General features: G+C 40.5%; 1 long non-coding RNA gene across 1 annotated transcript; it reads right to left on the minus strand.

Annotated features, from left to right (window-relative positions):
- Positions 1-277: 277 nt before the first annotated feature.
- On the minus strand, positions 278-27,201 carry LOC309801421. The gene is made up of 4 exons (XR_014293587.1): positions 26,488-27,201; positions 25,652-25,739; positions 4,421-4,493; positions 278-375 (listed from the first exon to the last, which is right to left on the minus strand). It is a non-coding gene; the product is annotated as an uncharacterized lncRNA (long non-coding RNA).
- Between the last annotated feature and the right edge of the window lie 30 nt (positions 27,202-27,231).

The raw sequence follows: 27,231 nt of genomic DNA on the forward strand, positions 1-27,231 counted from the left end.
TACCCATTGAGCTTCTGTTTGCTCCTTTGTAAAACAAGGATAATAACACCTTTTCTGCTTACTTAACACAATTGCTATCACAACCAAACTCTTCTCATCTTTGATAATAATCCTGTTGAATGCTAGGCTTGATCAATCAGTTGTCAAACACTATGTATTACTGAGTGCCTGATGGATATTCCAAAGCATCACCAAGTAAGTAGAATTTCACTTTTCCTGATTTTACTAGAACAAGCAAGTTCTTATTCTTCTGAATTTAATAACTACTCACCTTCCATCTGTCACCCTTCCACTTCCACAGAGGTTAAGAGAAGTGACTTCAAAGCCTGGCTTTGCCACTTTGACATCCCATTTCCTTAAACATAGTTCCCTCATCTGTAAAATGAGGATAATGATATTTACCCCCTAAATTACTGTGAGGGTTAAATGGGATAATTTATGTAAATGTTTGGTACAATTGGAACATAATACAAATTGAATAAATGATTGAAGAGGTGCTCTTTCAACAAATATGAAGAGGTACTCTTTCAACATTTTGGTAAATGCAAACTACAACTTGATACGTCCATTCAGAAATGGATTTCACTTGGTGATTCTGAAAAAAAAAGTGATTTGACCTTACATCTTTTATATGATTAACCTTCTTACCCTGGTTACTGAGGATGAAGTTAAAAGATAGATTTAAGATTCAGTTGTAGAATGAATAATGACTAGCTTGACAGAATGGAACTTTTTACTATGTTTTAGACTGGTCTAGATTTAAGAACTGCCCCAAACATGAAGACTTAATATTTACTAGAAATAAAAATAAAAGGAGGGCTTCCCTGGTGGTGCAGTGGTTGAGAGTCCGCCTGCCGATGCAGGGGACATGAGTTTGTGCCCCGGTCCGGGAAGATCCCACATGCTGCGGAGCGGCTGTGCCCGTGAGCCATGGCCGCTAAGCCTGCGCGTCCGGAGCCTGTGCTCCACAGCGGGAGAGGCCACAACAGTGAGAGGCCCGCGTACCACAAAAGAAAATAAATAAATAAAAATAAAAGGAAAAAGTATTGCTAATAATCTTATTACAGTGAGATGTGATCATGAAGTAATGAGCTGGTAGTCTATACTATGTGTCACAACAAAGCTTTGATCCTGACTTTTAAATTATGTGATACAAACCTTTCCCTATTATTTAATAACGGTGGATTTTTTTCTTGTTACACAAGCTATTGACATAGCTTAAATCACTTACTTAATGACTCATGATGTAATAGACTGGCATTTCCTTCATCCTTACTTATACAAAGATGATTTGATTATATAGGCACACTTAGCTGTTCATAACTTACCTTCATAATAGGCCTGCAGTTTAAAAAAAGCCCAAAGGACAGACCAGTATTTGTTCCTAAGTGAATTTATATGCCAGTTTCCCTTAAATGGCTTAAGTATAAACCTAATCTTTAAAACAAGGGTTCTTCTCCTCTTGCCTGAGTTTGAGGTTGATCTTCTGTTTCTAATTTCTCTTGATATCTTAGTCTGCTTTCCTGATCATTGTAGACTCACAGGAGCACAGGGTATTTGAACAGTGAAGAACCATAAACATTTTCTGTCTATTTCCTCATTTTTTAGAAGTGAAAACCATGACCCAGGCAAGTCATTCATTTTCATCAGCTTCAGAGTAGAGAAGAGACTCCAAGTCAGGACTCTCAGCTCTGTTCCTGGTTTATTTCTCCTCAACTCAGCTTCTTTCAGTTTCCCTGACTCTGATTTGATTGTTTTGTTCAAATGTATAAAAGTGTGGTAAAATCAGATTAATCTGAAACATGGTGTTCATTTCTTTCCCTAGAACAAGCCTTGATGTGTGAGTGGAAACACTGGTATTTCCAAGTTCTAACCAGTGAGGTGTGGCAAACTGGGACATGGATGAGTCCCGGGTTCTGGCTGTACTCATCCCATTATATCTTTAGTATTGTGATTCTTACAAATTGGGTATAAAATTATCTACATTGTTAGTGAATATTCACATTGAGAAATCATGTTTATTTCTCCTTTTCCACTGCAGTGTGACTTAGATGAAGTATTCCTTAGTGAATTAATTACACTGGAGTCCCCCAATCAACTTCAGGATTTTACATATTCTAAATAGATTTTTTAAAACCTAAAGTATTGATTTATAAATCAGATACTAAAAAACCAAAACTCATTATTGAACTTTAATTGAAGAGAAGTACTACAGATGTTAATCTGATATCCTGGGAGTTGTAAATATTATATAGTAATAGTATATTTTATATTATTGAAACAAAATCTATTTAACACATGTAAAAGTAATAAATTTAGCAAAAAAATAAAAGTAGGTGTATGAGTGTGGCATCAGAATAATGGAAGACAGGCTCCCAGAATTATCTGTGTTATAATTTACTGGTGTATATTCATGTATTGCTTAAATACCTTTCTTTAAAAAAAATCACACTGTTTCAGGACACAGAGAACTACAATTATATCTGGGTACTCAGTTCATTAGCATCTTTTCACCACTGGCCTTAATCGGTTTTACATCAGTAGGAGTTAAGAGCATAACAGAAATCTAACAAGTGTACGAGGATCATCATGTGGCCTGATTTTAGTCAACAGAGAACTGAAATTGTGCCAGTTCAACTGAACCTGTGTCACATTCTGTGTTTACTCAAAATAGATCATGCATTTGTAGTAGTTTCTAAGGAATTGTTTTAAATAAATAACACTTACGGGAATTGATTCTCTTCTCAAATGCACATTGAGTGATTTTTTTTCAACTGACTTAGTATAAGAAAAAAAAGTAAGAATGAAAGACAAATTATTTTTATTTAGAGCCCTTGATAACAAACATCCTTTCAAAGTAACTTTATCCTCCCTTTGTTCTGTGACTTAAATTTCTAAAATGGTATATGTTGATAAAAAGCCATGTTCTGGTGTATGTTTCTCTTTTCCTTCCTCACTTTTGAGCTCAACATAGCAATGCATCTACCAGCAATACAGGCAGAAATTATTTTCTCCTTCAATTATTCCCACCCCAAGGAGGTAGACAAGGTATTCAAAGTAAAGAAAAATATAAACCAGACCAGGAAAGGACCACTGAAAACTTTGCTGAATGAAATTGGTTTAGGAAAGAAACAATATCCGAAATGTATTTGTTTTGGGGTTAAAACGTTTTCTTTTCTGTGTATTCATTCATTCCTTCTGTGTGAGGAAACTACCCTGGAGGCCAGAGACACAGAAATGGAATGCACACATCTAATGTTCATATTCAAGAAGAGGAAGCAGATGCATACACCCAAAATCATAGTTCAATATAAAAGTGCTGGAATGGAGATAGGAAGAGAGCTAGGGGGACCCATGGGATTGACCACCCCAGAAAATGGGAGGCAGGAAGGCTTCTGTGAAAGGGTCCATGGGACCCTTGAAGCATGAGCAGAAATTTGCCAGAAAGAAAAGGGGTTGGAATTCCAGAGATAGAGTTAATTAAATGTGCAAAGTCCCTGAGAGATAAAAAGCTATGGTACCGGGCTTCTCTGGTGGCGCAGTGGTTGAGAGTCCGCCTGCTGATGCAGGGGACACGGGTTCGTGCCCCGGTCCGGGAAGATCCCACATGCCGCGGAGCAGCTAGGCCCGTGAGCCATGGCCGCTGGGCCTGTGCGTCCGGAGCCTGTGCTCCACAATGGGAGAGGCCACAACAGTGAGAGGCCCGCGTATTGCCAAAAAAAAAAAGCTATGGTACCTTGAGGACAGTGAGAACTCCTGTACTGCAGATTAGGAGATAGGATGGGACCAGGTGGTTAAGGATTTTATTCACTATAGTAGAGAATTAGGACTTTATCCTGAGGGCAATCAGGGGCTGATAAGGATGTTACCAGGCAATGAAGCATGTTATAAACCATGGCCATTTAAAAATAAAAACATAACTAAGGAAAATTGGGAGGAAAAAAGTAGAAAATGAATACCTGTGCTAATTTCCTCAACTTTCATAGGAAAGGAGTCAATAGGTATATCTAAAAGTCAGTCAGAAAACAGAGGCCATCTATATTGTCTAGTCATTCCAGGCAACCTCTAGAACTGAATATAATGCTAGAGGTAACAAATATCAGGAGACAAAAGACAGTAATTTAGATAGAAGGTTCTATGAGAATTCTTCTCATACTTTACAGCAAGAAGTCAGTACATATGGCCCAGAACTGATAAATCAAGAAATAGAAATTAACAGCAGAACTTAAAATAGTTGCCTCTGCAAAAGGAGGCTTGTCTGGAAAATACTTTCTGTTGGTTCTGATACCTGGAATCCCCTGTATTAGGTACAAAAGGCAAAAGGAGCATAGCTGCTCTTTCCTTCTCTTTCATCACTTTCTCCAACAGGGTATTTACTGGAGAAAATAAAGGGTATTACCTTTACAAGGCAGCTTCTTACCTCCTCTCTCAGGAGAAAGTCTCCAAGGGGATGTTTATTACTTTTCTATTCTAGGGTCAGTCAGTCTTCAACCCTATAATGAGAAAAACAGCCTTTAGCCCATGCACTAACGATAAAATATAGGCTCTTAAAGATTTCAATGAGCTTAAAATAATTAGTATTATTGTCGCTTCTCTACTTTAGATACAGAAAACCTAGGGAATAAGAAATGTAAAGCCAGGGCTTCCCTGGTGGCGCAGTGGTTAGGAATCCACCCGCCAATGCAGGGGATACGGGTTTGAGCCCTGGTCCGGGAAGATCCCACATGTCGCGAAGCAACTAAGCCCGTGCGCCACAACTACTGAGTCTGCACTCTAGAGCCCGCGAGCCACAACTACTGAAGCCCGAGTGCCTAGAGCCCGTGTTCCGCAACAAGAGGAGACACCGCAATGAGAAGCCCACGCACCTCAACAAAGAGTAGCCCCCGCTCGCTGCACCTAGACAAAGCCTGTGTGCAGCAACAAAAACCCAACGCAGTCAAAAATAAAATAAGTAATATAAATAAATTTTTAAAAAAGGAAATGTAAAGCCTTTAATCATAAGTTAATTGAGAGAAGACTATTAGTCATACCATAGGTACTAAATTAACAACTTTTCATGATTACAGAAGGTTCAAACCTTATTAAAACTGTCTTAATGGCTTAGGATAGAAAAAATGTCAGGAAGGTTTTAACTTTCTCTTAGAAACAAAATCTTTGTGACAAAAATTCAAGCTAATTTTTTAGAAGCCACATTTAAAAAAATTCAACAACAACCTGCTAGAAGATTATGCTACAAAGAAAAGAGTCAGTATCCCTACAAAAGGAAAAGGTCATGGCATCCATCATTCCTCAGACAAAAAGAATGGCATCAATTGCACTATACACAAAGCCAGTTTTTAAATATTCCTCATGGTAAGATCATCTACAAAAAAAATCAAGGCATAACCAATAGGCCTTTCTTCTTCTCATGCAAAAAATTATATATATTTATGAGGCCATATTCTATAATACTTAAATGTATAAGGTTGACTCTATAAGATCTGGGTTAGAAGCTCAGCTCTGACACTAACTGGGTGACCTTGGAGAAGTCATTTGCTCTAAGCCTTGGTTTCTTAATAATACTTGTTTCACAGGGTTGTGGCGAGGATTACCCTGAAGAACTGATGTAAAGTGCTTTAATACAGTGGATAGCACAATGTTAGCTATTCTAAGTAGTATTTTATTTATTTAACAGAAATATCTCCTATTTTTAAAAGTACCCTTTAACAGAAATATCCCAGGCTGGCAGTTAACTTTGAATAAGTGAAAAATCAGAATTTTGTTTAGTTAGATGCTATGGATCCAATAAGGGATACCTAAACAGTGTCCTAGAGAAGACATCTAGAACCCAGGAGGCAGGCTATGACATCACCCCGCCCCTCACTGACAGCATGGTCTTTATCGGGGCCATCTCCTTCTGGAGGTGAGCCTCTTCCCAGGAGTGCCTTTTCATTGAGAAGCTGTTTTCTGACAGCAAGAAATAATTTGGTTGTCATCCATTAGAGTGAAAAGAGTGGTTATGTGATCAAGGGTAACTCTTACAAAATACTTTATAAATCCAAATGCCAAATGCCAACAAGATTTTTCTTTGATGGCTTTATCCTAACATGTCGACAATTCCAGGGTCAGGCAGTTTTCTCTGGGCAGAAAATGGAGGTGGTGGGGCAGAGGAGGTATGGAAAATAACACACTCACATGTAGACAAGACATGCGATGTGCAAAGTCGAAAATATCTGCTATCTGTCCCTTTAGCAGGAAAAAGTTTCCCAACCCCTGCTGTACAGTCTAAACACTAAACTTTGAGAAACTCTGCCTTAAGGACTTCAAACTAGAAGCAATAAATGAAAACCCTGATTTGTGCACAACTAATGATGTGACCATGTTCTTTTAGTCATGGTTCTGGGATATTGAATAGAAAAGGATATTTTCCTTCTTGCATCTATTTGCTTGAATTATTTATATTTATAGATTAAGTCATTCAAAATTAAATGATCGATTTATTGGGTGACACTGAGTTGTCATTCAATCAGAATCATGTATCATTTGTTCTATCATTGGGGTTGGAACTCCGAACAGGAACAGGAACTTTCCTGAAGTCAAAAGCCTTTTGGGTCATGCAGCACTTGAGTGTTACCACTCAGCCACAATAACACCCCCAGGCGAGGAGAACAACTCAAAATCTCTGAAAACCAACTTTTCCCATGCTTTTGGCGTCAAACTTATTTTTGTGGAAAAACCTGAATGGAACCTATGTGGGCTGTTAATGGTCCGTATCCTACCCAGCGTGACTATTCAGAATTCTCTCTGCAGAAGTATTGACATGGTTGGTCAAGTCTGCCCGAGACTGCTGACTATGTAATGAATAAGGAAGCACATTCTACCTTCTAAAACCTGGGGTAAAAAGCCTGAATCCTGAACCCAGCTTCCTAAACGTTTTCAATAAAGAACTGTGGACCTATATTCTATCTGATTATGATTAAAGCAAAAATGGGAACTGTGTGCAGGCAAGTGTCACTACTTTGAAACCAACAAAATTCTTTTCCCACAATGCTCGCATATAATATGTCCCCCCAATTTTTTAGTGTTTACAAACAGTGTAAGCCAAACATTTGTCCCAGTAAACAAGTGAATACAATGACTGGTAGTTTTCTCTTTTAAGGGTTGTGTACAGAGTAGTAATGTCAGGGTTATAAACACGATGAATAAAAACATAAGTATTCTTAAAGTGACACACACTATTCCCTCTCCATTGTTACCACTCCCAACTTCAATGAACTTAATTTTAAAAAAATCACTTTTTGGATCTCTACTATGTGCCAGGCAATAAGGTGGGTACATTGATGCACAGAACAGGCATCTTCTCCTGTAAGAAGACAATGAGATTTGAAAGTGGATATACAGATGTACATATTGACTTATTCATTTATTTAGCAAATAAATTTATTGAGCACCTACTATAAACCAAGCACTATTGCAGGTGCTGGGAATTTAGCAGTGAAAAAAATCCCTATCATAAAAAGCTTACCTCCTAGTAGAGAGAGATAGATAATAAGGAATATAAATAAGCAAAATTAATTAATATAAAGCAGAGAAGAAAATAAGGATTGTCAGAGTTGGGGATGCAATTTTAAATAAGGTGATCAGAGAAGGTCTCACTGGTAAGGTGTCATTTGATAAAACTGGTAGAAATGAGAGTGCCATGTAAATATTGGAGGTGGGAGGTGTTCCAGGTACAGAAACTATTAAGTGCAAATGTCCTGAGGTAGGAGGGAACTTGGCCAACCTAGAGGAATAACCAGGAGGCCAGTGTGACTGGAGCAAAGGGAATGGTCCAGGGCAGTTCAGGAACTGGATGGATGGTGGCAACACTGTTGAAATTGAGAACATGGACAGGGAAGATAATGAATTTAGATTTCAACTTGTCTGCAAGCCATCACAATGAAGATACTCAGTTTAGAGCAGGGGTCCCCAACCCCCGGGCCACGGACTGGTACCAGTCCCCAGCTTGTTAGGAGCCAGGCTGCACAGCAGGAGGCGAGCAGCGGGCGAGCGAAGCTTCATCTGCCGCTCCCCATCGCTTGCATTACTGCCTGAACCATGCCCCACTCACCATCCATGGAAAAATTGTCTTCCACGAAACCGGTCCCTGGGGCCAAAAAGGTTGGGAACTGCTGGTTTAGAGCACATGATGAGGCTGGGTACTGAGATTTGGAAGTGGTCAGCACTGACAGATGGAAAGAATTTTTTAAAGATTGCATGATAAGTCATTCCATCATATATTATAGTCATCCTATGTAATATATGGGGGCAAGATATACTAAATATTTTGGGACAAATTTATACTAACAATTTCTTTTGTTTTTCTGGAATTTACATTTAATTTGGCATTCTGTATTTTATCTGGCAATTCTAATCAGTATTCAACTGCCCTGAGAAAAGAGGCAGATACACCAGTTAGGACACAATGACAACAATCCAGGCAAGAGGTGAGGAAGCCCTAAAATTAGTGTTTCATAAAGGATCCTTTGCTTGACTAGTATAAATGCAAATTTTAAACTGTAAAATTGAATCAATTAATTTGAATTGATTAGAAGCATAATGATTTCCTATAGAGGTACTGCTCCCTCAGGGTCAGGATTATACCTGTGTGCTTTGATTCATGAGGGGCCCCAACATCTGCTGTGGCTCAGCTGGGGGCTGCAGTAGCTCACAGAACACTTACTCCTGGAGAGGGAGTGAAGAGCTAACACCCTGCTAGGCTGTCCTAAAGGAACTTATCTGTAAGAGGAAAGTTCTATGTGCATCTTCGCTTCAGTAGAACTTGTTTACTGTGTTGAACTTGACATGAATAAGAAAACTGAAAGTCCCTATTGATAGTTGATACAGCTTTCCTTCAGGAAACGTTTTTTTAAACCACACAAATTTTCAATATAGACTCATGATTTGGCTTTAAAAATAAGCTGATGAAAACAAACAAAAAAATAAATCCAATGGGGACTTCCGTGGTGACACAGTGGTTAAGAATCTGCCTGCCGGGGCTTCCCTGGTGGCGCAGTGGTTGAGAGTCCGCCTGCCGATGCAGGGGACACGGGTTCATGCCCCGGTCCGGGAGGATCCCACATGCCGCGGAGCGGCTGGGTCCGTGAGCCATGGCTGCTGAGCCTGCACGTCCAGAGCCTGTGCTCCGCAACGGGAGAGGCCACAACAGTGAGAGGCCCGCATACCGCAAAAAAGAAAAAAAAAGAATCTGCCTGCCAGTGCCAGGGACACGGGTTGGAGCCCCGATCTGGGAAGATCCCACATGCCGTGGAGCAACTAAGCCCGCGAGCCACAACTACTGAGCCCGCATGCCACAAAACTACTGAAGCCCGCGAGCTTAAAGCCTGTGCTCCGCAACAAGAGAAGCCACTGCAATGAGAAGCCCGCGCACCACAATGAAGAGTAGCCCCAGCTCGCCGCAACTAGAGAAAGCCCGTGTGCAGCAGCAAAGACCCAATGCAGCCATAAATAAATAAATAAATAAATAAATCCAACATATCAAAACTATTTCAAAATACGAAATATTTTCTTCTTTCAGGGCAGCTGTATTCCTCATGCATTATACACTATAAACTGAATTCCATAGGTCTTGATCTATCTTCAGCAAACACTGAAGACCCCATTGTCCCAGGGCTCTGACTCAAGAGGGCTCCCGGGAGAGGAAGAAGCAAGCAACTGTATATGCACATACACATTCTCAAAGTGGATTGGTAGACCCTACACTGAAAGTTGCTTGGTTTTTCTTCAGGCTCAAGTTTCAGGATCAGATATATCTTTAATGGCAAATAAATTCTTAAAAGCCTGTAAAGAGATGTATAATAGAAATATGACTACAGAAACATGAGTGACATTCGTGCCATTTAACTATAGGACATTTTCAACACCCAGATTTGAATGTAACTTGAGTGAGGGTAGTAATCTTAGTCTGTGTTCTGTTTGTCAGTGTGGTTCGCAAAAAGGGGGCAAGATGAAGAATCCGCAGCAGCCAATCATTATGTTCAAGGGGATGTTGAAATCCTTCAAAGCTTTTCATTTCTAAGCTTGTTCAAGAGCAGTTCAGTAACCAAAGGCAGACATTTCAGTTCTTTCATTCACTCAATAAATGTCTGTTGAGGACCAATAAATTGCCAGGCACTGTGCTGGGCTCTGTACTTCAAGAACAGAAAAGCCATTCATTTGTAAACTGGAAGAACTGCAGTGTAGAAATCTGCCCTTTAAAAAGGCGACCCTGGGCTTCCCTGGTGGCGCAGTGGTTGGGAGTCCGCCTGCCGATGCAGGGGACACGGGTTCATGCCCCGGTCCAGGAGGATCCCACGTGCCGCGGAGCGGCTGGGCCCGTGAGCCATGGCTGCTGAGCCTGTCCGTCCGGAGCCTGTGCTCCACAATGGGAGAGGCCACAACAGTGAGAGGTCCGCATACCGCAAAAAAAAAAAAAAAAAAAAAAAAAGGTGACCCTAGATGCTATCTAAAAAGAAAGTTAGTATATTAAAAACTACTGAATTGTACACTTTAAAAGGGTTAAGCCTATGTGAGTTATATCTCAGTTTTTGAGTGGAAAAAATAAACAATTAAAAGTAAAAAAAAAAGTGGGAAATTAGAGTATAATTAGATACTATTCCTTTTATACCCAACAGGATAGAGGCAGTAAATCTAATAATTTTTCATTAATAAAAAAATTTTAATTAATTTTTTTTTTTTTTTTTTTTTTTTTTGCGGTACGCAGGCCTCTCACTGCTGTGGCCTCTCCCGTTGCAGAGCACAGGCTCCGGACGCGCAGGCTCAGCGGCCATGGCTCACGGGCCCAGCTGCTCCGCGGCATGTGGGATCTTCCCGGACCGGGGCACGAACCCGTGTCCCCTGCATCGGCAGGCGGACTCTCAACCACTGCGCCACCAGGGAAGCCCAAAAATTTTAATTAATTTTGAAAATGAAAAAATTTTTCATTAATAAAACTCTAGAAATTGCCAAGTTAGCCTAAGACATTATCAAAAAAATAAGCAATATAGTTTAAAAAATTTAAAGACAAAAGTGAGTGTCTTTCATTTCAAAGTAAAAACTGATTTCTTACTGTCCACAATAAACAAATAAAATGACTGATATAAGAGAAAAGAAAAGCAAAAGGTAGGGAGAGTCTCTAAAATGAAGAGTTTTTCTGGATTCTTGGCCAGCTATTTTTAAAGGGAAATGATTTTTATAATATTTAGGAGTAATTCGGATACAATTGATCTTTTTTTCAATAAAAGCTATTTAAGAGCTGTCAAATCTTTTATTCTACTACGTAGTAAATTTCAAAAAGACATTAGAAAATTGTTCTATGAATTAACAAGTCACTGTTTTATGAGTTATATCTAATTAATATAATATTATGAAGATTTCTCTAAGTAAATCAAACTGCTTCACAAGATTATCTAAAGCCCTACTGGAATGTTAAAGAAAAAATTATTCATGATACTTGTTAAAGACAGTAAGGAAGACTTTATTCAAGGTGGGCTACTACAATGGGTTTTTTTTTTAGTAGGGAAGAGACATGGGCTCCCAACACAAGGAAAAGCCAAGGAGCAGAGAAGGGGGTGGCAGTAGAGAGCAGGGGAGGATTGGTGAATGGAAAGGTACTAAGAGGAAACATGAAGGGTTCAGGATTCTTGCTGCAGGCAGGCCAAAGTGATGAGATATTATGTGGGGTGGATGGAAGATGAGGAAAATAATCAGAAATAGTTTATAAAGGCTGAGGTTTCCTTTTTAATCCTTCCCTTAATTCACATACTCAGCTGACCAAGTCTTGTACAACTAAGAATGCCTTTGTGGTAGGGGGGACAAAAAAAAAAACACTAAGAGAACTTCACTCTGGTTCCTGAGTCTTTTGCTACGTGACTTTGGATGGCACAGTTAATTATCTATAACAAGATCTCCAGGAAGATAAACTTAGGTAGCTAAGTTGACTGGTACATTGCAAATACTCAATATTCAAATTTCCAGGCCTAAGTTAAAAAGAGCAATCAAACCTACCAGCTGGGGTGAATAACGGGGTGTAAGACAGTGGTCTTCAAACTGGGGTGCCCATAACTTAACTGGGGTATGTGTGGACACATAGACACACACACACACACACACACACACACACACACACACACATACTTTGGAGGGTTTCACAGGCAGGGACTGTTTGAACAGAATCCGCGTTCAAATCCTGAACTCCCACGTGTCCTCTCATAACATTGGTTTACTGAAGAGAACACTGCGGTGGCATGGCCCGTGTTTCCCTTTTTCCACATCCCCTTTCCCAACCAGAGGCCCTGCCACCACTTTACAAAAGAAAGTGAAAGCAAAGCCCCACTGGGCAAATAACCTTTGTGTGTTTGCTCCAGGGGTAAACAACTCCAGGCCACAAACCCAGGGACCATGAGGGAATGGAGATTTCCTGAGGAGATTTCTGGAGAGAGAGAGCAAAGCAAAGCAAGACACCAGAAAGCTCCAAGCCGTCTCTCTCTCAACTTAATCTCAACTTGAATTAAGGAGTAACACTGCACAGGCATGCATTTAACCACACTTACTTGCAATAAAAAAGATAAAAATGAAGTCAGCTTTCTCCTGACCAAAAAAAGAATCATTCTACTTTGGCCAGATAGTTTGCTCTCTCATTTTACAATGAATAACGTCTGACCTGAATGAGGCAAACCTGCAACTCCAGGATTTTGAGGAAAAGTATTTAAAGAATGAAGATGTTATAAAATAGATTCTTTGTACAACATGTTCAGATGTTGACTTGATAATGCATAAAGAGATACAGAGTTTTACAAAAAGTCTTTTAAAGCTTTTGAGAGCAGAAAGTTTGAAGGCCAGTGGTCCAAGGAACTTAAGGAAAGAAGTTCTATGCCAGTCTATACCCATGCTTAGAAACAGGTCTTCTGACAGAAAAGGTGATTTTGAATGCAGTTGGATTGTTCCCAGCCTGATCCTCAGAAGCTTTTGTCCATCCTCGGGAAAGGACACCTGCAGTAGTACCGGGAAACAATAACCTGGGGCCACATTACCCAGACCTCATAGTCCACTGTAAGGTGGACTATGACACAGTGAGGAGTGAGGTACTACGCTCATGATGGTGTGCATCTCAGGAGTCTCAGGGCACTGGCTATATCTGAAACTACAAGGCGGCCAGAGAGACCACAGAAATTCCAAATCACTTGTTTGACAAACCTTGGGGACTTCCTGCAGCAGTTGCGAGGGGATTCGGTGGGCGGGGGGGATCTCTCTATTTCTTCTCTATTTCTTCCAGTTTGTGGGATGATCATCTCATTGCTGGTCTCATGAGCCCATTGGGTGTTGTCTGGGGAAAGCAGGGAATTCTTTAGATAAATTATCTAGAATTTATGAAATATGAAATCCCTTTCTCCACTGTCGCCACCTCCAGCCTTCCTCTCATCCCAATTAAAAATATGAAGACACTGGGCTTCCCTGATGGCGCAGTGGATGAGAATCTGCCTGCCAATGCAGGGGACACAGGTTTGAGCCCTGGTCTGGGAAGATCCCACATGCCGCAGAGCAACCAGGCCCGTGAGCCACAACTGGTGAGCCTGAGCGTCTGGAGCCTGTGCTCCACAACAAGGGAGGCCGCAATAGTGAGAGGCCCGCGTACCGCAATGAAGAGTGGCCCCCTTGGGCTTCCCTGGTGGCACAGTGGTTGAGAGTCCGCCTGCCGATGCAGGGGACACGGGTTCGTGCCCCAGTCCGGGAAGATCCCACATGCCGCGGAGCAGCTGGGCCCGTGAGCCATGGCCGCTGAGCCTGCATGTCTGGAGCCTGTGCCCCACAACGGGAAAAAAAAAAAAAAAAAAAGAGTGGCTCCCGCTTGCCGCAACTAGAGAAAGCCCTCACATAGAAACGAAGACCCAACTCAGCCAAAAATAAAAATAAAATAAATAAAATTAAAAATTAAAAAAAAAAAAAGAAAAGTATGAGGACACTGAGACCCAGGGAAGGTGAATTGTCAAAGTTTCTGAAGTAGTGCCTGTTCAAGCTGGGAAAGGCACAGAGAACTTTCCATTTCTGTCTTTGCCTAGTCTGTACTCAGCTCTCCTAATTTCAAGTCCAGAATTTTAGCCACAGGCTAGACACTACTGGAAATAAACTGTCTCAAAAGGGCATAACTTTCTTTATATTTTCCTCAAGTTGTTTTTTATGTCATTTGGCTAAGAAACAGAATTGGCTCCGATTTGGGCAGGAAGCTGGGTGTGAAGTTGTAAGGGGTCCTGACTCACCAGGTGCATCACTCCACTTGAGTAGCAGCTTGTCTGCCAACAGGGCAAGCCCCCTGCCCCTGCAGGAGATGGTGGTCAGGATATGTCTGGACTGTGTGATCAACAAGGACATACTACTGTTTTCCTTCTTTATTCCCAGTGAAATATCCTTCCCTTTGACAGTGTCACCCATTGCAGGGACTGTGGGATACCTGTGGGTAACAGAGGCCCCATTTGCTAAAGGAAAGAAAATCCTTAACTCTTTATATTGAGAATTTCATTAAGGATTTACAGTCTTGCTTGGCAAAACAGAATAATGAACACAAACTCGATGTACTCACAGAAAAGACCAACCATACAGCCTCCAACAGAAATTTGCATATAGACACTAGATTAAATTTGAAGACTTACACATCATGCGGTAAAAGAGATTTGTAAACTTCCTTGTCAAGGACCCCTTTCTATGGGGTCCATTGTTGTATCACATTTCTGCCAAGTTCACATTTTTAACCTCCATCAATGTAATATGGTTCTCTTGGACACCAGCTTCTTCCAGACCTCTGGGGTTACATACATTGAATGACCTGACAAGATCTTTTTTTTTTTTTTTTGCTGGTTAAAAAATATCTTTTATAAAAATGAATAGTTTTCCTACATACAAGTGATATTGAGAGAAAAAATAATTAAACAATATCTCAAAAGAGCAAAACAAAAACAAATAATTAGGAATCATCTTAAGAGTGAATGATAAGATCTTCTGAATCATTTTTAAATAGCCTATATTTCTCAAATAGTTGTTTCTCATCCAATCCAGCTTACCAGCACACTTTATGACCTAACATACCTCCAAGTATGACTTCAAAAGTGGATGGAGACTCTCAACTCTTCACAACCTAATACTTCAAGCAACACTGCCGACTAATTGGAATTGACATCTAAATTGAAGTCTATTTGCAATTCGAGGGTTAGATTAAATCACTAGAAAATCTATTTTTGAGAGGTTTTTTTGAACGTCCCAAGTCTTATGCCCGGCAACCTAATGTCACATTCCCAAAGGTGATGTTCTTTAGATGACTCCAAAATTCCATCTCTCTGTTAAAACTACGCATTAGAATTCTAATTCCCTCTCTGAGTTTTGAATTGCTGTCAGGAAATATCTTTATGTGGAGGGATGAGGGACAGCTTATCTATTCCCTGTTGTCTTTTAATTTTTTGAAATGAGTATACCTTTGGTTTCCTGAATTGTCTACTAAGTTGGCCCTTAGGAGGGGCCAAACTGGCGGTCCAGTGGTTAAGACTCTGTGCTTCCACTGCAGGGGGCACAGGTTCGATTCCTGGTCGGAGAACTAAGATCCCGCATTCTGCGCAGTTAAAAAAAAAAAAAAAAAAAGTTGACCCTTAGGATTCTAGTTTGATTTGAGTTTAAGGCCAGCATATATGTTCATATTTTATCCAATTATATCCTAAAAATAAGGGATCTAAAAAGTAGTCATTGCCTAGTTTTTATTAAATTTTGACAGACTTGCTTGAGAACTGTAAGATCATGGACTTGTAATGGATAAACACTCTGGAAAAGTAATTCCAAGTCTTAAATACTTTTTAGGATTTCAGAACCTAAGGGAAAAATCTTAGAGCTGGTAAAAGAATCAAATATATCTGGTTCATTATTTTACCGAGTGTTCTCTTTAGAACAGAAGACCATAGGGGTCCTGTGATAAATTAAGTTTGGAAACCCTGAATCCAATGTCCCACTCAAAGATTCACAAGGCACATTAGCATGTTAAAGGCTGTAAAAAGTCCTACAGCAAATAGATAGGCCTCTCCAGCGCACCCAAGCCAAACTTTTGGAGAGCAGTAAAATTTTGTTTTCTGTTCAAGGAACATCTATTAACAACTCTTCTAAAGAACATACTTTAGGAAATCTCAGCATATGGAACCTCTTGCCTCAAACCAGACACATATTTTAAAATGTGAAAGACGACCATCCTTTATAAAACATCTTCAGGTCTTCACAACCTCTGTCTTGACCACAGGGTCAAGTTCTTTGTCTTATCGAACTCTCTCTTGCAATGATTCAATCCTTTTATCTCATCTTTTCCCTTCTTATTCTCTCTTGTGGATATGGGGAACTCATTAGCTTTTTCCTTATGAAAACACTCCACAAAGCTTTTTTTAATGCAAATATGATAATGTTCCTCCCTAGATTAATATCCTTCGGCCACTCCCCATTGCCTTTAAGACAATTCCAAACTCTAAAGAATAAGGAGTAAGGTAACTGCTTCTCTTCCCACCTTCATTTCGTTGTCCAGTCTTCTCCCGTCTTACTCCCTCCCTATCATAATCTACCCGGGAATCCTCAGACACACTTTTTACTTTGCATATGCTTTTTAAAATGTCCTTCCCTATCCACCAGCAAAACTCATACCCATCCTTCAAGTCTCAGGTCAAACCGCACCTCATGAGGTTTCTCTGGTCGCTGCCTTCACAGGCTCACCTGCTCTTCTTCCAGACTCCCATAGGGCCTGGAACTTCCCTCACTCCCTCAGCGTTATTACAGTGATTATAGTCACTTATTTCATTGTCTGTCTCCGACTCTACAGGATGAAAACTCACCATAGCGCCTGGTATACAGTAAACATGTAATAAACACTTGTTTAATGAATTAATTTATAAACAACCAGACATAAGAATTTGAGATCAGCTTTTCTTTTTCAGTAAAGAACCACTGGATCTTACTTTACCAATCCTACCCCACAATCTTTTCCTGTTTTTCTTAGGAACCTCTCTATTATCTCCACATCCCTATCAGAAGGAGGAATCCAAAACTAGACCCCGTGTAGTATTTTATGTTATCTGGGGCTCAAAGTTCTTTCTTTGGGGTGAATCTATAATGAATTTGATTTCAAATTTCCTCTCAATTTTTGGTACTTCTTCCCATAAACATTTTCTTTTCAGAGTAAAAACAGGAAATTAAAGTTAGAACTTTGGTGGGTGTATAAAATCACACCCTGGTTTTTATCACACTCTGAATTATGGCTAAAATCTGAAATTAGCAATAATTTCCGATTTCTTCCAGAAAATAAATTCTCCCAACAGTAACATTGCTAAAAATTCTCAAAGATGTAAACCACATTGACTGGGTTATATATTATTTTATAAATCTCTTTATTAGAGGAATATGTCTCAGGCACTAGGGAGAATAAATGAATGTTAAAGGACTTTAAGTTCCTTAAAGGATTATAGTACCTTTGGAGTTAGGTATATAACTCATATTTAAATATAAAAGATTAATAACCTAAAGATATTTGTATGCTTTATCTAAAGACTAACTAATGCAAATGATGATTACCAAGAATATGAGCCTACTTTGTTGGATTATTATGGAAAATAAATAAGAAAATATTTTCTTCAGCCATATGTAGGGCAATATAATTCAGAACCGCAAACACAACTATGCATCCAAACATAGCATTACTGAATTTGTCAAAACAATTACTAACAATATTTCTTCTATTGTGCTCTGTGGCCAGAAGAATTCGAGAGTGGGACATTAATAAATCCTTTCAATTATCAGCACTCCCTGGGAAAAGTCCAACTTGAGAAAATATGCCAGGAATGTAGCAACTCTGATGACAATACACAGGCAGCAGTTTAAGTAAAGAAATGGCATGGGGACAGCCAGGACTGTTGGGTGGCAAGTGATGAAAAGCCAAGTCACCTGGCTTAAGAAAAAAAGAGAAATTAATTGATTCATATAAAAAGTCCAGGCGTTGACTTTAGCATGGCTGGATCTAGTGGCAGTATCACTGCATAACCAGTTTTAATTGCTTTTGAACTGTGTAAATGCCTAGGTTCCTATTTCCTAAAAATTGGACATCCTGAATCCATGGAGCCTCTTGCTCATATCACAACGGTTACCTCAAGTTCAAATGTTCTCTTTGTGTCAATTAGAACACACTAGATTGTGAGAATGTTCTTAGTTAACAGCATGTTGAATGAAGTTTTACTTTTCATCTCTATATCTGAGCTGAAGTCCCAAAGCTGAGAATAATCAGAGACAATTGCCCCCATGTTCTAAAGAGAGTGCCTGACACGTCCATGGCAGACTTAGTAAAAGAAGACACATCAGTCCAGTATCTATGAAACTCTCACTTCCAGCTTCTATACCACAAGACCGAATTGTGAAAGTTGGTTGAAGAAAGTCAAGGAGAACAGGAATTCAAAGGAGCAGAGAGCGTTTTGGCTTTTCTTCCACTTCTTCTCACAAAGACAGAAAGCTACGCTACCTCCTGACCTGCCTCATAAAGACAGCAGGAGGGGAGATACGCGCCTGCTTCCCAGCAGAAGTGTAATTTATCAGATGGTGAGATGAGAAACATAAAGCAGAGTAAGGAAGTGATGGGTGTGGGTGTGTGTCACTCGAGATAGGGTAGTCAGGGAAGCCTCACTGATAAGGGGACATTTGAGCAGAGGCTTAAAAGTGAGGGAGCAAGCCATGCAGATGGCTGGGGGAAGAGAGAAGAAGAGAAATAGGAAACTCAAGGGCCCTTGGCAGAAACATGTTTAACATGTCTGGGATGCAAAGGAGGCCAATGGGACTGGAGAGAATTGAGCAAGAGGGCACACGACAGGAAAACAGGGCAGAGATTAGAATGGGCAGAGATTACTCTCTATGCAATGGGTAGAGAGTAAAGGCAGAGTGAGAAAAAGATCACACCCCCTCCTCACGCCCACTGTGGGGGCCTGAGCCTTGGATCAGGCCTGGGCTGGGGGTGGGGAAGGCCAGGGGAAACTCTGAACTACATGTGAGATTAGATGTAATTGGATTAGAGAATTCAGTGTAAGGTTTTGATTTAGACTGAAATGTATTTGTCTTTAATACCTGAAAGTAAGCCTTAAATACTAAAAAGTGACTAAAAAACTATAGGATCTATCTGAAGGGTTACCTATAATGAGAGAATCCATATTTGAAGGTTAGAGAAAAATAAACCCATTCCCTATTTATAACCCCACAGAGTTTACCCCCATTCAGTAAACTGATTATTAAAGAATCAAAACATTTACAATCCATCTGTGAACTCACTGTATACAGCACATGTTTTACACTTTATTATGTGTAAACTCAGTAAACATTTGCAGTTAAACATCAAGTAGGCTAATATGCCATTTGGCAGAATAAAAATGATGCGGCATTAGATCAGTGGTCAGATAAGAGAAAGCTGAGGTAGGGCCTAAACTTCTAAATTGCATAATTCAAAACTTGAGGTTATTTGTAGAGTTTACATGTGGCCTCCTGACCTTTCATCAGAGTCACCTACAAAGGACTTACTGTGAACTTGTTAGATAGGATCAGTAACCAAACAGTCTATGACATAGAAATGATGTTTGCTGCTTGCTAGTTTCAAATGTGCAGCATAGGTTCCAGGAAATATAAACATCTGCAGTATTGTAAAATGAAATAAATTGGACAGAAACAGAATAACACGCAGGAGGGACACTGTTGCAAATAATGGAAATCACTAAACTGGCTATTTCCACTTCCACTTTTGGCTTAAACAAGATGGAAGTTTGTTATTCTTTCACACAGAGTAATTCTAGAGTTTGGCAGACCAGAGCAGGATGGCAGCTCAAAGGTCATCATCAGAAGCTAGGCTCTTCCTACGGCACACTGCTCTGGCCATCCTCGACTTTTCCAAAATGGCTACTTGACTTCAACCCATCACATCTGCATCCCAGTCAGCAGGAAAAGGAAAGGCAGAAAGGTACTCCTTTTTCCTTGGAAGAGCACTTTTATGAAGTCCTCACATTTCAGTTTACCATAACTAGCTGCAAGGGAGACTAGGAACTGTGGCCTTTAGCACCGTGTTTCTAAGGAGGAAAAGGAGAATGGATGGACAACATAGGCAACCAGCCATGTTTGCCTCTCCTTGTTTCTCTTAGAGACCTGTTCACGGAGTTCGGTTAATGCTGTTTATCAAGAAGGGTTACTCCATTTCTTAGGTCTGCCTGCCAAATTGGTGTGTCTGCAGCTCTAGGTACTGGTTACATTGTGCTTCTGATTATTCTTCGTGGCTAATTCCACTAGCACCAAAGACAAATTTCAGTTATATAACCTATCAATATCCTCTCTGTTGACCCTTCCCCTAGATGAATTAGTTGTGCTAGCTGATTCATTTGTCTCCTATGGAAATTAGTCATAAATCAATTTAGTAAACATGTACTGAAAGGCAGGGGGTGGTGGTAGAGCAGGGGTGGGCTTCAGATCAGACCCTCCTGGATTGAACTCCTGGCACCAACATTCAAGTAACATGACTTCAGGCAAGCATCCCAACATCTCTAAATTCCCATTTCCTTACCCATAAGAATGCTAATATGTCTTCTTGAGGCTGTTGTAAGAAGTGAATAAAATAACATCAGAAGTGACTATATGCCCCTATAACAGTCAAAATTGCTATTCTGTAATTCCCTCAAGCATCTGCTATGTGCCCGGCATCATGCTTGGCACTGTGGCTGTTAAAATCTGGAGAAGACATGCAAGAAGCGTGTGATATAATGGAGGAGCTTAAGAAACCCAGAAACAGGCTCTGCAGAGTAGGAGAGGCTTCTCGTATGTGCAACATTAGAATAATGAGACCTCCCTCGACTGATATCAAAATTGTGGATACATTACCTTCCAGAAAATGAAATGACTCAAACTGTTAAGAATTTGTGTGCTTGACTTGCTGTTTGGTGACTAATGTTGACATGTGGGCCATAACATGTAGGTAAACAGAGTCACATCAAAGGCTTGCAGTGGCCCCACTGATGCATTTTTCTGAAAAGTGACAGAGAAGTACCTACATGGTACTTCCTTGACTACAAGCTTTGTGAATATCGCGTATTATTTTAGGTTAGAATTTTAAAGCTAAAACGAATTGATCATCACACTACAAAAATTCAGGCAAAAGTCACTTCTTGTACATTTTCATGTCTTCAAGGCAACAACAATAATGCATACCTTTCCCTTCTTCATTTGCTGTAGTGATGTGTTTTGAGGATCTCTACATGCCTGGCCCAGGGCAGGTACTGAAGATATGACGATGAACAGGATGGCATCTGTCCTCCCAAAGCATAGTATACAGATGGGGTGCCTACAGGTGGTACTTTCATTACTGTGTGATTCACGCTACAAAGAGGGGAGATGTCCCAGGATATTGTGTGAGTTCATAGGAGGGACAGTGGCCCAGCCTAGGCCCATCCAGGAAGGCTGCGTGGAAGAACTGAGTTTTCTACAGTTCTACACTGAGGTTTGGAGGATGAGTAGAAGTTAACCAGGTAAAGGGTGCTTCAGTTGGTGCCATGGTACACCCAAAGGGCATGGTGTATTAAGGAAGGGAGAGGTTCAGTGTGGCTGAAAAGGAACTTGAACATTGAGATTTGCTAGGGCCAGATCTTGCGTCCTGGCATAGATGCACACAGGGAAGAACCTTGACCCCCACCGTGTTTCAGATCATAGGCTTCTCCTAATTTTCTAGGAAATACGGAGCAAAAAATCAGGATGTATTTTGTTATGGTAAAGAATAATTTTATGTAAAAAATCTGAGAAACAGCTACAGAATGACACTTTTCCACTTGGAAGAGACACAGGAAGCAGTATTTAGGATGTTTGTATACACACTTCCCTAGGTGAAGGGAAGATGGAGTTGAGAATCCTACATCCCCTTCAGCACATTGGAGACCCCTTTGAGAAAGAGAAAGGAAATCAGCCAAGGAGATCCGACATCCTTGTTCTGCCATTTGAGGTGCCTTTATTCCCTCTGGTTCCTGATATGCCTCAATAACCACTTCCGTCCTTATTTCCCTAGTCCTCTAGCATTCCAGCTTCCTCTAGCACTTATCTTCACTAATTGGAAACATCAGTCTGACAGAAAGAGGCACGAGAGGCACATGTGGTTTAGACATTCATTCATCCAACACTTCAAGGTGTCTGAGGGCAGAGGAACAACCTGCTTAAGAGCCTGGGTTGCTGCTATGCTTCAAACCACTCATCTCTTAACCCTGCGAGCATAAAAGTACCCCAAGGTGGATTAAGAGACAAATGAATTTTATAAGTGATGTGCCAGGGTTCAGGGAGATGGGAGAAAAGTCATGTATGCTGGAGTAATTGGAGGAGGCTTTTAAGTAAAGAAATATTTACTCATTGCCCACCATGTGCCAAGTATAGAATTCTGTGAGGCAAGTATTATTGTTCCCATTTTGAACAGTAGAAAACAGAGTCACCAAGAAGACAAGAGATTTTCCTTAAATAGTTAAGTAACAAAGCTAAGATTTGGACCTAGACCTCCAAGTGCAGCACTCTTTCCATTTATCTGAGCCCACTTCTTAGAAGTGGCAAAGTGCTAACTGGGTCTTGAAGGATTGGTGGGTACTGAGAGGAAGGGTATCTCACGCATAGTCACCTCTAAGGGCACTGGTAGACTACGTCACCACCAAAGTTTTTTCTTTCACATTTTTCTCTCTAGTAAGACATTAGAGATGACTGGGAAAGATAACATTTCACTTGATAATTCTGTTCCCTAGGGTACCAATTTTGGAGAATTGTGGCCAGGAGGGATTACTCTCAGGGTAGGAATTCTTAGATAACAATTTTATGACTTTCCGTCTTCAGTAGTTTCGAAAGCCCAGTTCACAAGAATCTTGTAAAATTTCATCATTTTCTCATTGTACTTCACTCTGGTCTCCTTCAGACAGTAGAAAGCATTATAGAAGAAGGGAGAACTGATGTTACAACCCCACTGCTTTATCCTTTCTGATTTTTTTGAAGTAGTCTCTTGACTTCATATGTTAAGTGATCAGTTTACACTAGCAACAGTTGGCTGGCTAGTCCGGCTGAACTGTATTGTGTAACTTTCCTCCATCAGGTATCAAATTTTGGATGCAAATGCCACAAAAGATCTCTTTCTGGATCGAACTGTACAGACTGTGCTATATGTTACCACACTTTTGTTTATACGTTTGATTTTAATATTTATATTAAAAACTCAGCTTAGTATAAAGGCTGCTTATTCCATGCCTTGCTTATTCTCAGCAATCGATTAAAAAAAAAAGCAGAAAAGGCTTTTTGGATGAAGGCTTTTGGAAAGGTTAGGTTGCATTTTCGAATTCAAGAGCTGAATATATATATGATTGCTGGCCACAAAGAGGCAGCTGGCTTAAAGGTCATATAACGTCACAGAAAGTATGTTTGAATGACATGAGAAGTTTTAATTCCTAAGAAATTGTTGAAAGAGAAAGAAACTATTAGGGGATTCTGGTTGTTGGAACAGGAGGCTAGAGTTGTTCTCAAATTTTTAGCAGTGATGACTTTAGAAAACTAGCAAAAGTAAAATAGTCAGCTTGGATAATGTAATAGCCAGTAAGGATAATGCAGGACCAAAATAATCTGATTTTATAATCTCTGGATTAAATAAATAAATATATATATATATATATATATATATATTTCTTACAGCTTTCCTGTTCTCTATGGAAGTTTTATCAGGAAAATGGAAGATTCTCTCTAAAAGGGAATATTTAAAACAATTTTTTAGAGAGGCATCAAGTTCTCAGTTTGTCATACATTGAAATATATAACAGTGTCCAATGACCTATTTTAATGGAAGTTTTAAGATTTTTTTCCCTGTGCTTCTTGTGTCTTTTATGCCTCTACCATTTTCTTGTTTCTGCTTTTAAGGCACCACTAATGTACCCTAAAAATATTTTCAAATGCCAGAAGTAAAGAAGAGAAAGAAATTGAGAGAAGAGCAGCATGACTGCAAGGGATGAGAGAAATATATGAAACAGACAAGGCAGGCACTCTGAGTACAGGAGAAACTAGTGGACTGGAGGAGGTGCAGCTTTGCTTTGCCAAAGCCAGAGACTGGCAACAATTTTCACCAAAGGGCATCCAGAGGATGTAGACAGTTGACCCAAAATAACATAATATGGTATAGAAATTTTAAAATAGAAACAAGTTTCCAGTACAGGAAGACATACAAATTGTGTGAATTGCTAAATTGTAATACTTAATTAGATTATCTTATCATAGTTAGCATGGCTAATAAATAAGAGGGGTAACTAATATCTGGAACAAAATGGAGCATGCACATATGCCTAGAAAAGGTTTTTGTATGTGCAGTGTTTCTCAAACTTTAGTGTGGGTAAAAGTAGTTGAGATGCTTGTCAAAATGTACGTTTCAAGGCCCCAGAGATTCTGATTTAGCAGTTCTAGGTTACAGTTTCTTTTTTTTTTCTTTTGCGGTACGCGGGCCTCTCACTGTTGTGGCCTCTCCCGTTGCGGAGCACAGGCTCCGGATGCACAGGCTCGGTGGCCATGGCTCACGGGCCCAGCCGCTCTGCGGCATGTGGGATCTTCCCGGACCGGGGCACGAACCCGCGTCCCCTGCATCGGCAGGCGGACTCTCAACCACTGCGCCACCAGGGAAGCCCTAGGGTACGGTTTCTTAATCTTGGCCCTGTTGACGTTGGAGGTGGGATCATTTTCTTGTTGTGGAGGACTGTCCTATGCATTGTAGGGTGTTTAGCAGCAACCAGTAGCACCTCTCCCCAGTCCTGTTTCCAGACATTGCCAAATGTCCCCTGGGGGCCAAAAAAATCACTCCCCTCCTTTGAGAATCACTTGTTTAGGGTGAAGCCTGGGAACCTTCATTTCTAATAAGAACATCCACGTTATTTTGATAAATGTGGTCCATGGACCAAACTTGGAGAAACACTGAACTAAAGTGGGTATGAGTTGAATTATGTCCCCTCCAAAATTCATGTTAAAGTCCTAACCCTCAGTACCTCAAAATGTGACCTTATTTGGAAATGGAGATTTTGTTAAGATGAGGTCATACTGGGTTAGGGTGGGCCTCGAACCCAGTACGACTGGTGTCGTTATAAAAAGGGAACATTTGGACACACAGACAGGCATATAGGGAAAATGCCATGCAAAGACTGGAGCTACGGTGCCACAAACCAAGGAACTACCAGAAGCCAGGAGAAAGGCTTGGAACAGATCCTTCTCAAGTGCCTACAGGGGAATCAGGACCCTACAGACGTCTTGATTTTAGAAGTACAAACTGTGAGACCATAAATTTCTGTTGTTTAAGCCACTCAGTTTGTGGTACTTTATTACAGCAGCCCTAGCAAACTAATACATAAAGAATAAAACACAAGCCAGAGTTTAGGACTGGGACAACATTTAAAGCAGGATCAGAGAGGAAAACAGGCAGATTGCAGGTTGGCATCAATCCCTAATTTATCTTTCTCAGTGCCTGACATAAAATAGAAGTTGATAGTTTTTATTTTTATTAAACACTGTTCAAATATATCTTGTGTAATTAAAATATTGAGTGAAATCTTATAATTTGTTACTTTACCGGGTTGAAATTGTCCACGATGTTCCATTGTTAAATTTTCATCTGGATTATATAGTAATTGGAAAGATAGGCTTAAATCTGGAGTTGCCTGGAAGACAAATGGAATGCAGAAATTTTCATTATTCATAGAGAAGGTAATATGCAAATGTGAAATTCCATACAAGGCAAAAATGCATTGACTGATCACACTGTAGCTTTAAGAAAGTGGTGACTGTTTCAGGTCACAGAGGCACTATTTAGAGTACAGCGAGTGGGACCATGTGTCCAGCAGGCCACAAAGTCATGTGCCTACCTGAAGTGGGCAGTTCATACTCTCTCTCTGGAAAGATGAAGTCTATGGTATTAAAGGAATGTAAAAGGTATGTACTTGAATAGTTTCATTTGCAATAAGAGTGAACACTGCTGTCAATTATTATCAGAAGACAAAAACAAGAGGCCAGTGGCAAATGTCAGTCTTTTTCTCCTTGAGAAGGGTATAAGAATTATAGATATCTTAGATGCTGTTTCCTTCCACAATTGAATTGGAAACAAAACTAAACAAAAATCTCCTTGCCTCAATATTTTAGAATAAAAAGTTGTAAAGCTTCTATTGCAGATGAAGGGTCCCAACATTTTTCCTGCTCCCATAAGCATATACGAAATAGTTAATGATAAAGAATGGTGGGGAGTGATGACAAAGAGCTCCTAGAAATATGTCTACTAATTAAGCAGAGGGATCAGATACAAACAAGGTCAGGTGTAGATGGCTTAAGCGCCCTCACCAAATCAGGCCAGGCTAACAGGACATTAACCTGGAAGCTTTTGCCAAACACTTTTACCTCACAAAATCCCCTCACCTTCAATCTAGGAAGCTTTCCAGTGTGCCCTTCAGAGTCCCATGAAGTTGCTGTCAGCCTGCTATACCCCACGCTCCCCCTGAACAGGTTTGTCTTCTGGGGGCAAGGTGGGTGAGTGCATGGGGATAATTAAGGTTGCTATCTGGTCTCAAGGTTATTTTCTTTTTCCAAGAGGGCAAGCCCAGCAAAGAGCTGACTCAGTGTCGCCGAGAGGAGAGCTGCACTCAGACAAAACAAATCCCGGGGACGAAAAGTAGAAGTAAACAGTTTTTCAGAGCAACACTGATATAATATTAGGCCTTCTCTGACCTCTCCAATTGTTTTCTCGAAGTTACTGAATCCTCTCACCCCTTTTCGTCAGCGTGCCTCTGCTCTTCCTCACAATCACCACGCTTCCTCCTCGCACCACCCTCCTACAAAGGTGAGGGCAGACGGGCAGCTACGGACTCTTAGGTCCACTGCGGCCAGCTCCAGTCCTAGGGCTGCTGCCTAGATGTACATTTGACGCCGAAAAATCTAATCTCTCACATCTAATCTCTCTGGCTATATTGTGCCTCCAGGGGATGGCAGAACAGGTGAGGGCGGCTGGAGGGAACCAGTTCCCGGACTGTCTGAAAGGGCGAGGGCCGACGGCGCGACAAGTGGCGGGCCCCGAGCACCCGCTCTTCCAAAGATCACCTTGCTTTGACCTAGTTGAGATGCGCAGGACGGAACCAAACAGGGCAGGGGAGAAGGGTGGGGGGG

The sequence above is a fragment of the Mesoplodon mirus genome (assembly GCF_964341445.2).
Source record: "Mesoplodon mirus genome assembly, chromosome: 3".
In the NCBI taxonomy this organism is placed as follows: Eukaryota; Metazoa; Chordata; class Mammalia; order Artiodactyla; family Ziphiidae; genus Mesoplodon; species Mesoplodon mirus.